The sequence below is a fragment of the Delphinapterus leucas genome, chromosome 2 (assembly GCF_059928025.1).
Source record: "Delphinapterus leucas isolate spDelLeu-1000000601 "Yukka" chromosome 2, BTC_Dleu_Yukka2, whole genome shotgun sequence".
Classification (NCBI taxonomy): domain Eukaryota; kingdom Metazoa; phylum Chordata; class Mammalia; order Artiodactyla; family Monodontidae; genus Delphinapterus; species Delphinapterus leucas.
The window spans coordinates 101,038,980-101,050,448 of record NC_143130.1 but is presented as its reverse complement, the minus strand read 5'-3'; positions in this window follow the sequence as shown (position 1 = coordinate 101,050,448).

The window sequence follows — 11,469 nt, the reverse complement described above, 5'->3', positions numbered from 1 at the left end:
TTTTTCGCCTAATAGCACTGGCCTGAGAGCTGTCAAATGCATTCGGGAATCTCCCCAACAGTAATGGATTTTTCAAAATTAAGATGTGAATTCAGCTTGTGATCAAAGGGTGTTTCAGAGTCACTGGCGTGTGTTTCAGAAGAGAAGCATGGTGCATATCACAGTAGACAATGGTCTCTATTTTATTACACTTTACAGCAGGGAAAACTAGACAAAGGTAATTACTCTTCTTCTGTTAAAGACTATTATGACACTTGCATGAACAGTTAACCCTGCTGTTATTTTCTCTGCTGCCTGTGCCAATGGCATCCAGCCTATCCAAGCAGGAAAGGTATGGAAAGGGAGGCTTCAGCTCGTTTCCAACGTCACAGTAAGTCCACTTTGAAAGGTAATCTTCCAGACCACAACTGTGTATGCCAACACGCCGGCACGTTCCATTATTTGTTGACAGGATCCGCGTCCATGTCTTCTGCATGCCAGTTTGAACACTGGCTCCTTTTGTAATGCCTCCACACATAATTGGGCTCCCAGAGCCCACAGAGCTCACAGCAGCAGACAGTGACAGGGGGAGACCTCCCTCTGTTAACATGGAAACGGAATTTCCTCACTCTCCTCTGGAAGGGAAATCCCCTCTAGGTCAAGGTTAAGGCTTTCTGCAGTGTAGGGAGGGCGAGCTCACGCAGAAGATACCTTAACCTGTGATCTTGGAGAGTTCTCTTGAAGTGGTGTCAGGCCCTCAAGCCTTCATAAGCAGCAAATTTCTCCCCTTGACTAAACAAGAGGACAAGCAGAAAATTGATTTCTAGATATTACCTTTGAGATACAGGCTGAAAATTAGAACTTCGGGGCACTCTCTGCCCCCACCAAGAGCTCAGGCAAAGACAGGCTCTGAGTGTTCTTCATTTCAGGCTTGGAAATGCAGCTGTTCAACCTGAGGTCCCCTTTTGAGATAAAGTCATTGCTCCCCTCCTTGGATTTCGCTTCTAATTCAGCAGGGGATTGGGTTAAAACAATACAGTTCTGTGGCCATTATTTACAATAACTTTCACCTGAGGTTCACCAACCACTCACCAGCCAAATATTATTATCTGCATCATGACAGGGCAGAAACCAGAGCACAAAATTGTCACCTCGGCTTTCCCTGGTGCCATTCACTGGCTCAGAGGTGCTGACAAGGATGCCTGACACCCAACTTGGTTGTTTTATTTGTTGTTTGTTCTGTTTCCTCTTGGGCCAGTCTCCAATATCAGACTGAGTAGAAAGAACAGAAAGGATAACATGGAATCAAAGCATCACATGGAAGAGTGAAAATGCTGAACCAAAAAAAGATGGGGTGTTGGTGAGTGTCTGTGCATATTTCCATATGGACAATTTGGGCCTGGGAGGAGCGATCTTCCAGTCTCCAGAGACTCTGAACCTCCTGCCTGCTGACCATCGAGAAAAGAGACAGGAGAGATGGGATTTTGGTAGAATCACTTAATTTTTTTCTAAAAAGTACATAATTAAAAACAAAAGGCACACATCTTAGATCATTTGGTAAAATGTCCCAAGTATATGTGCTCTTTAATGAGGCTGAAAGTGGACAATTTTCTCTAAACAATTAAAGAATGAAGAGCAAATTAAAGAAAAAAAAAGTAACCAGAGAAAGACAAATGACACTGACACTAGAAATAGAACCTCAGAACATAAGTTGAGTACATGGCTTGAGGAAATCAGAAGAAATGTGGTTGCAGTCTTCTTTCAAGATAATCTTTTTTTTTTTTTTGCCATACGCGGGCCTCTCACTGTTGAGGCCTCTCCCCTTGCGGAGCACAGGCTCCAGACGCGCAGGCTCAGCGGTCATGGCTCACAGGCCCAGCCGCTCCACGGCATGTGGGATCTTCCCGGACCGGGGCACGAACCCGCGTCCCCTGCATCGGCAGGCGGACTCTCAACCACTGCGCCACCAGGGAAGCCCCAAGATAATCTTTTATCTGAAATGTCATGAAGCTGCATCTGACCCATTCATTTAATATTCCTTGGTGATGTTAGAAACGTACATTTTGGGCAGAAAAATATGGAAATAAAAACGTTCAAAAAAAGAGAAGCTTGAGCCTGTTGCCCTCTGTCTGCAGCAGTAATTTGAATCCACCCTGCAATATCCATTCAACAGCTATTTATTGTATGCCGACAAAGAGCCAGGTACTATATTCTAAGTGCTATAGACCTTTAAATTCTGAATTTCTAGGATACTATCTTCAACTGTAAGTGTGATATACAACAAATTTTGTGGAGTCTATCGAACCAATTATACGAAAGTCTACCCTTACTTTGTGTTGCAAGATGACTTTTGGGAGGTTCTACAATGTGTATAACTTCTTCTACACTTCTTCAAGCTATTACAGACTTCTCTATTATTCATATAAAATTTTCCCACTTTAAAATTTCCAAATGAGTTTGATTTAGCTATTATAGAAATTAAATAAATTGAAATTGCCTAATAGTTGTTAGTTCTCCCATCTTTATCAAAGAAAGGATAGTTATTAAATTAACAACTAAATCAAATTTTCACTTCAGGAAAAGAAATACTTGTGAATAAATAAATCGATATTCCAATGTCCTGTCAGAAATTCTCCATCTGTGGGGACTTCCCCAGTGGTCCAGTGGTAGAGAATCCGCCTTCCACTGCAGGGGACGCAGGTTCGATCCCTGGTCAGGGAACTAAGATCCCACATGTCGTGGGGCAACTAAGCCCACACACCACAACTACTGAGCCTGCGCCTCAACTAGAGAGCCTGCGTGCCGCAAACTACAGTGCCCACATGCTCTGGAGCCCACATGCCACAACTAGAGAGAAGCCCATGTGTCACAGTGAAGATCCCATGTGCCGCAACTACGACCCAACACAGCCCAAAAAATTAAAAGAAAATAAATAATAAATAAAATTAATAATTTAAACATGCTCCATTTGTTAGATCAGACCACCAGAATAAACCTCACTAGATGGCACTAATAATTATCATTCATCCCAAGTGAACCCAGTAGAATTAAGTGACTAGACAAGATTTTATCTTAGTTGCAAGAAAGTAAAATTAACAATTTCAGCAATTACACTGAAATGATACAGCACAATCAAAGTCAACTTAATGCACATGGAGTCCAGAGCCAGGCTGTCTAAGTGACAGTTCTGGCTTTGCCACTCATTAACCGTGTGACCTGGGGCAAGTTGCAGGCTTTATCAATGCCTCATCTGTGAAGTGGGTATAATATTAATAGTTTACCTACCACTTAGAATTGTCCTGAAGAATAAATTGGTTTATATGTGCTAAGCACCCAATAAATAAATGGTAGCTATATTTATTATAATGTCAAGACCCATTATTTTAAATGAATACACATAGAAGAGTTTGCAGCCATCTTTTGCGTGCTAGGGGCATGAAACATAACTTACACCTCTACACCATTACTTCATACAGTAACTTGGCTTTTCTGGGTAGATTAATCTCTTTTCTCTAAATGTTAGCCTCTTGTTTCGTTTCACTGCTCACTAAGACCAAATACCTGCTTTCTCCCCAACTTAAAGAGCTCCTAAAATCCCTCTGCCCCTACAGAGCATTGCCTGACTTATAGGAGTAAGATGATAAATCTCTTTCCCCTTCAGTTTCAACAAGCTACTTACACAACACAAACACACAGCACACCAAAGCTTGTAGGTCAATGTTTACATTACATCCTAGCGAATGATTTTTTGTAGTGTGCACAGTTTAAAATGTAGGCTTCTTGCCAGGGCAGGAGTTTCGTCTACTTAATTTGTTTCCTAGGCTCATACTTGACCATAGTTGGGGGCGGCAGTAGTGCTTCTGGAATATTTTGTGCTGCCTATCACCCAAAAAGTGAGGGCTGGGGAGGAGAAGACCAGAGAGGTGTTTCATCCTTCATATCTCAAGAAGTGAGTCTGACAACAGCCATCAGGCAGACCCCAGAAGAAAGAGGACAGCCAGGTGAGGGATGTCTCAGTCGCCAAGCCACAGCACCTTTAAAGGAGCCACCATTTGGGTTAAAGGACATCAAGTGTCACAAAGGGGAAGAGAGGCTGTGGCAGATACACCTCACAATTATATGTGAAAAAAGCCTTCACTTGATCCCAACCCTAAATTATATAAATTCTGGCACCCAGGCTGAGCACTCTGCCTTACCATACTCCAGGACAGTTCTGAGTCTTTCCATCAGAACTGAATAACCTGTATTGGTGTCTGATGTAGAAAGTTAAAATGACTATTTTATTTTTTATTTTTATTTTTTTGGCCTCACTGCTCGGCTTGTGGGATCCTAGTTCCCCGAGCTGGGATTGAACACAAGCCCCCTGCAGTGGAAGCACGGGGTCCTAACCACTGGACTGCCAGGGAAGTCCCTAGAAGGACTGTTTTTTAAATTTTATTTTTATTGAAGTATAGTTGATTTACAATGTTGTGTTAATCTCTGCTGTAGAGCGAAGTGACTCAGTTATACACATATATACATTCTTCTTTATATTCTTTTCCATTATGGTTTATCCCAGGATATTGAATATAGTTCCCTGTGCTATACAGTAGTACCTTGTTGCTTATTCATTCTGTATGTAATAGTTTGCATCTACTAACCCCAAACTCCCAGTCCATCCCTCCCTCACCTCCCCTCCCCTTTGGTAACCACAAGTCTGTTCTCTATGTCTGTGAGTCTCTTTCTGTTTCATAGATAGGTTCATTTGTGCCATATTTTAGATTTCACATATAAGTGATATCATATGGTATTTGTCTTTCTCTTTCTGACTTACTTCACTTAGCATGATAATCTCTAGTTGCATCTACGTTGCTGCAAATGACATTGTTTCATTCTTTTTTATGGCTGAATAGTATTCCATTGTATATATGTACCACATCTTTATCCATTCATCTAACAATGGACATTTAGGTTGTTTCCATGTCTTGGCTATTGTGAATAGTGCAGCTACAAACATAGGGGTGCATGTATATTTTTGAATTATAGTTTTGTCTGGATATATGCCCCGGAGTGGGACTGCTGGATCATATGATAATTCTATAAAAGAACTATTTGAAAACTCAGAACCATATAGAATCCACCTTAAGGAAAGTACACAGAAGTAACATGATCTAAGACAATGATTTTCAAGTTTGGCTACACACTGGAATCACCAAAATACTAAATACACCCTGGAGGTTTGGTCTGGGACATGGCCTGGGCATCAGGATTAAGAGCTCCCTTCATGGTTCTGAAGTGTAATTGAGAAACACTAATCTATACAGTAAATAGCCTGAGCACCAATCAACAAGGGCAGTAGGGAAGGGTGTGCACTGTGCCCCAGGCTTTTCTATGACTTGGCTCTAGAGGTGAATAGACAATACAATAAAACACTGGCTCCTGGCACTGGCCCCTCAAGCCTATCTACATATATTTACAGAGCGTTTATCATGTGCAAAGTTCTAAGTCAATTCTCTAAAGGAATCAGGGTATATTCTTCTTAAAGAATCAAAACCCTTCCCTGAAAGCACCTTCCTACTGTCTCCTGTAACTTGCTGACCCAATTCTTTTCCTCAAGGGGAGGCTAACTAATTATTACCATGGCAATTTTTCTCTTTCTTAAGAAGGTTAATTAAAAAATAAAGCAGCAGCCTCCTACATCTGTGACTCTATTTCTGCTTTGCAAATAAGTTCATCTCTACCATTTTTCTAGATTCCACATATAAGCAATATTATACGATATTTGTTTTCCTCTTTCTGACTTACTGTAGAGAACAGGCTTATGGTTACCAAGGGGGGAAGGAGGGGGAGTGGGATGAATTGGGAGATTGGGACTGACACATATACACTACTATGTATAAAATAGACAACTAATGAGGACCTACAGTATAGCACAGGGAACTCCACTCAGTGCTCTGTGGTGACCTAAATGGGAAGGAAATCTAAAAAAGAGTGGATCTGTATATACGTATGACTGATTCACTTTGTTGTACAGCAAGAAACTAACATAACATTGTAAAACAACTATACTCCAATAAAAAATAATTTTTAAAAAAAGCAGCCTTTACAGGCTAGGACTACTTTGTTTGAAATTGTTAGAAATAAAGGATAGGATGGAGACATAGAAATGCATTTTTCTGTGCTTCGTGACCAAGTGAAACTGCAGAGAAATCAACAGGTCAAAAAGCATCTCAAGGTACTGACTACATACATTCACCCATCTGGTTTTCTAGGAGCTGGAGTCTCACCAAAAGAGAAGGGATAATGGATAGAAAGGAAGAAAATTGAAGTATAACAAGGACAGTGGTAGAGAAAGCAAGAAACTAAATGAAAGACAGAGTGGAGGATGGAGAAGGGTAAAAGCGAAGAGGAAAGTGGATCACTTCATTGCACAGGAAGTTCTGATTTCCTGGGTTCATTGGTGCCAGCAAAAGGTGTCTCCTGGCAAGTCCACTTAAAATGGAACCATAATTTAATAGTAAATAGTTCAAAAAGGTTTGTTTACAACTATTTTTCAAATGAAAATTATGAAGACAACTTTATTTTGTAAGTAACAAAATATATTTTATAATTCCATTCAGTTACTTAGAATCAAGAGGAGTGAATCAAATTTTGAGTTTTTTGGTTGTAATTTCCCCAATAAAATTGTAAGAGAGCATAGCACACCCATCATTTCACATTTCACTTCAGTTGCACAATACTATCACTTGGAAAACATTTGAAGTTTTTTTTCACTTGGTTTTTCCAAAGGTCTCACTAAAGCCTCTGATATTCACATTCTGTTTCATATCCTCCTTCTCCTTGATTTCTCTTCTCTAGTTGTTAACTGAACTCTATCAGATCCTTATATGTTGAATAGTGGCTGAAAATGTGATTTATGTAGTTCATCAATATTACTTTTATTGATTTCATAAAATTCTACATCTTTTGAAAGATATATAATTTTTTGCAATTAATTTGTTTTATATTGTATCATATTATTGACTTTTAATAATATTTGATAGAGACAGTGACGACGGTATTGACACAATGGGCCAATATAAATGTTCCACTAACCCAGGAAAGATAGTTGGATGGGGACTAATTATACAAGTGATTAGTTCATAAATAGATATTTCTAAGTAACAACCACTTTTCCCTAAACTGCCTGATAACTTCAGAACTTGGATACAAATAATCAGATAATGAGGTCCTCATGCATAAAAGCCAAGTTTCAGGGTGAATCCAGATATTTTGCTTTCTTACTTTTTCTCCCACCCCAAAGAAGTTTACTGGTTACCTTGGGAGGCAAGAATCTCAAATCAAATAACAAGTGGCTTCTCCCATAGCTTAATTCTGGAGTAATCAGAAGTGAGTCATTTTATAAGAAATTATCTAATAGATGCCGAAAAATTAATTTCTAAAGGGGCACCTTTAGAAATTAAGAGCTGAAATCAAAAGCCGAAAAACTATACTCATGCTTGAGTGTATTTTACAGAAGTTATTAATAACCAGAGTCATAAATAGCTGGGTATAAAAGTAACTGCTGGCACCTTCATGATTAAATGACTTGAAATCCACCACTGAAGTGGTTCTTCATACTCAGAAGTTATCTTACATGACTTAAGAGCAGTACAATAAAGGGTCATAAACACTGTGGAAGCTGGACCAGAAGACATCCAAGAGAAACCTACTGTTTATATCATTACCTTTCCCTATTAGGAGGAATACATTATTTGCTTCAGTAAAGGCGTGTGCCATACATGTAGTTTTCTATAATTCTTAATTGGAACAATCTTCTTAGGAAAGGGACAGAGAGAAGGAAAATGCATCTCAATGCCCTAACTTCAACTGAACCCTCTCAATATTTTAATTCTGAAGTCCACATAGTTAAATGTGCACATATGAATGAGCAGGGTAAACAATATTCTGAGTTTGTTGCCTCAAAGCCTGATACTGAGTCTCAAAAGCTAAGGAAATCTCAAGTTACTTCAAATCAATTAACAATACAGAAAATGACCTAGAATAAATCAAAAAATCTCAGAGAGTAAGGCAGATATCAGCCAGGATTTGCAAAAGGAATCTCACCTGCTCAAAGCACCTCTGCTTAAAAACATAAAACAAAAAACAAATAGGCAAACTATATCAGTAAACTTATAATTCAGAAAGCAGAGAAAAATATATATCAAAAATTCAATTGGCAGAGAAGTATTGATTATCAAAGTATTGTTTTAATAAAAAGGAATAATAAACACTGAAGAAAACATAAGAGAAGAAAATTTCTGGCAACTTTGTTTACATCTCTCTTCAAGTAACAATCAAGCAGAGTCTTTTTGTTTTTTTTTTTAAGCAGAGTCTTTTAAGCCAGAGGATTGCAATATTCCTTTCCATTGTAGAATCCTGAATCAAGTTTCTAGCCTCAAGAACCAGAAATAAGTGGCAATATGGTCAATTTGTGTAATCGGCCAATGCAGAGACCAGTCAACGCTGAAGGAAAATCATCCTGGGAAGCTTATTATGCCCAATTTAAAATAATAAGCCAAATGAACCATCGGACTGAGGAACAGAAAGCACTATTTCTTGCTGCCAGTCTAAAGGGAACTGCTCTTATTATGCTAAGCAATTTGTCAGAAAAAGACAGAAAGAGCTCTCTAGTATTATTAGCACATTAACCAGACTTGTTATAGTCCAACACAAGGCAGGATTGGCCAGAGTGAAATTCAAGAATTCTGTAAGAAAAAGTGGTTCGTCACTAACCAGATTGACTTGAGGTACTGAATAATGATTGCATCAAATCTATCCAGATGCCCTGAGGACCTGAATAGTATCCGAACTCCATTTTCTGAAGCATTTTACAAGTCATCAAGTGGAAATAAAGCTACACCATTTTTATTTTAAATCCAGTATTGTAAGCCCTCTGTAAAAGGCTTATTATTTAGTAATCTTCCTGATAAATCTTCAGAGAAAACATTGCTTAAAATAAAATTAGTATAGAATAGTAAGATTACAGACATCAAAGATTTATGCTAATGCAAATGTTGGCCAAGATCAACCTGTTTCAATGGTTCTTAAACATTTACTCTTAGAAGAACCATCTGGAAGGCTTGCTAAAAATATAGATTCTCCTGCCCAATCTGTGAAGATTCTGACTCAGTAGCTCTGTGATGAGGCCTAGAAGTCTGTAATTAACCATCTTCTCTGGTAACTCTGGTGTATGTCAGAGTTTACGAGCAACACTCCTGTGTATATAGTAGTGACAGTAGTAACCTTTATGCAGTTTTCATACTAAAAGTGTTCAATATTTTCCATGGAAAATATAATATATATTTTATTGACGTGATTATAAAAAATGGAAAAAATAATATGATCAAAAAGATATATGACCTCCACAAAGGCAATTTCATGGAAACACATTAAACAAGAATTGAATAGGGGATGAGGGGAAGATGGCGGAAGAGTAACACGCAGAGATCACCTTCCTCCCCACAGATACACCAGAAAAACATCTACACGTGGAACAACTCCTACAGAACACCTACTGAACGCTGGCAGAAGACCTCAGACCTCCCAAAAGGCAAGAAACTCCCCATGTACATGGCTAGGGCAAAAGAAAAAAGAATAGAGACAAAAGAATAGGGACAGGACCTGCACCAGTGGGAGGGAGCTGCGAAGGAGGAAACGTTTCCACAAACTAGGAAGCCCATTCGCGGGCGGAGACTGCGGGTGGCGGAGGGGGGAGCTTCGAGGCCGCGGAGGACAGCGCAGCAACAGGGGAGCGGAGGGCAAAGCAGAGAGATTCCCGCACAGAGGATCACGGCTGACCGGCACTCACCAGCCCGAGAGGCTTGTCTGCTCACCCGCCGGGCCGGGCGGGGCTGGGAGTTGAGGCTCGGGCTTCGGTCGGTCGGAGCGCCGGGAGAGGACTGGGGTTGACGGCGTGAACACAGCCTGAAGGGGTTAGTGCACCACGGCTAGCCGGGAGGGAGTCCTGGAAAAGGTCTGGAGCTGCCGAAGAGGCAGGAGACTTTTTCTTACCTCTTTGTTTCCTGGTGAGCGAGGAGAGGGGATTAAGAGCGCTGCTGAAAGGAGCTCCAGAGACGGGCGCGAGCCGCGGCTAAAAGCGCGGACCCCAGAGACGGGCAGGAGATGCTAAGGCTGCTGCTGCTGCCGCCAAGAAGCCTGTGTGCGAGCACAGGTCACTATACACACCCCTCTTTCGGGGAGCCTGTGCAGCCCGCCACTGCCAGGGTCCCGGGATCCAGGCACAACTTCGCCGGGAGAACGCACGGCGCGCCTCAGGCTGGTGGAACGTCACGCCGTCACGCCGGCCTCTTCCTGCGCAGGCCCGCCCCGCACTCCGTGCCCCTCCCTCCCCCCCGGCCTGAGTGAGCCACAGCCCCCGAATCAGCGGCTCCTTTAACCCCGTCCTGTCTGAGCGGAAAAACAGACGCCCTCCGGCGACCTACACGCAGAGGCGGGGCCAAATCCAAAGCTGAGCCCCTGGGAGCTGTGAGAACAAAGAAGAGAAAGGGAAATCTCTCCCAGCAGCCTTAGAAACACCGATTAAAGCTCCACAATCAACTTGATGTATCTTTCATCTGTGGAATACATGAATAGACAATGAATCATCCCAAATTGAGGAGGTGGACATTTGAGAGCAAGATTTATGATTTTTTCCCCTTTTCCTCTTTTTGTGAGTGTGTATGTGTATGCGTCTGTGTGAGATTTTGTCTGTATAGCTTTGCTTCCACCATTTGTCCTAAGGTTCTATCCACCCATTTTTTTAAAAAAAATTTTTCTTAATAATTATTTTTAATTAAATAACTTTATTATATTTTATTTTACTTTATCTTCTTTCTTTCTTTCTTTTTTCCTTCCTCCCTCCTTCCTTCCTTCCTCCCACTGTCCTTCCCTCCCTCCCTCCTTTTCTTTCTTTCCTTCTTTCCTTCTTTTCTTCTTTCTTTCTTCCTTCCTTCCCTCCTTTCTTTCTTTCTTTCTTTCTTTCTTTCTTTCTTTCTTCCTACTTCTACTAATTCTTTCTCTCTACTTTTTCTCCATTTTATTCTGAGCCGTGTGGATGAAAGGCTCTTGGTGCTGCAGCCAGGAGTCCGTGCTGTGCCTCTGAGGTGGAAGAGCCAACTTCAGGACACTGGTCAAAAAGAGACCTCCCAGCTCCACATAATATCAAACAGCAAAAATCTCCCAGAGATCTCCATCTCAATGCCAGCACCCATCTTCACTCAACGACCAGCAAGCTACAGTGGTGGACACCCTATGCCAAACAGCTAGCAAAACAGGAACACAACCCCACCCATTAGCAGAGAGGCTGCCTAAAATCATAATAAGTCCACAGACACCCCAAAACACACCACCAGACGTGGACCTGCCTACCAGAGAGACAAGATCCAGCCTCATCCACCAGAACACAGGCACTAGTCCCCTCCACCAGGAAGCCTACACAACCCACTGAACCAACCTTAGCCACTGGGGACA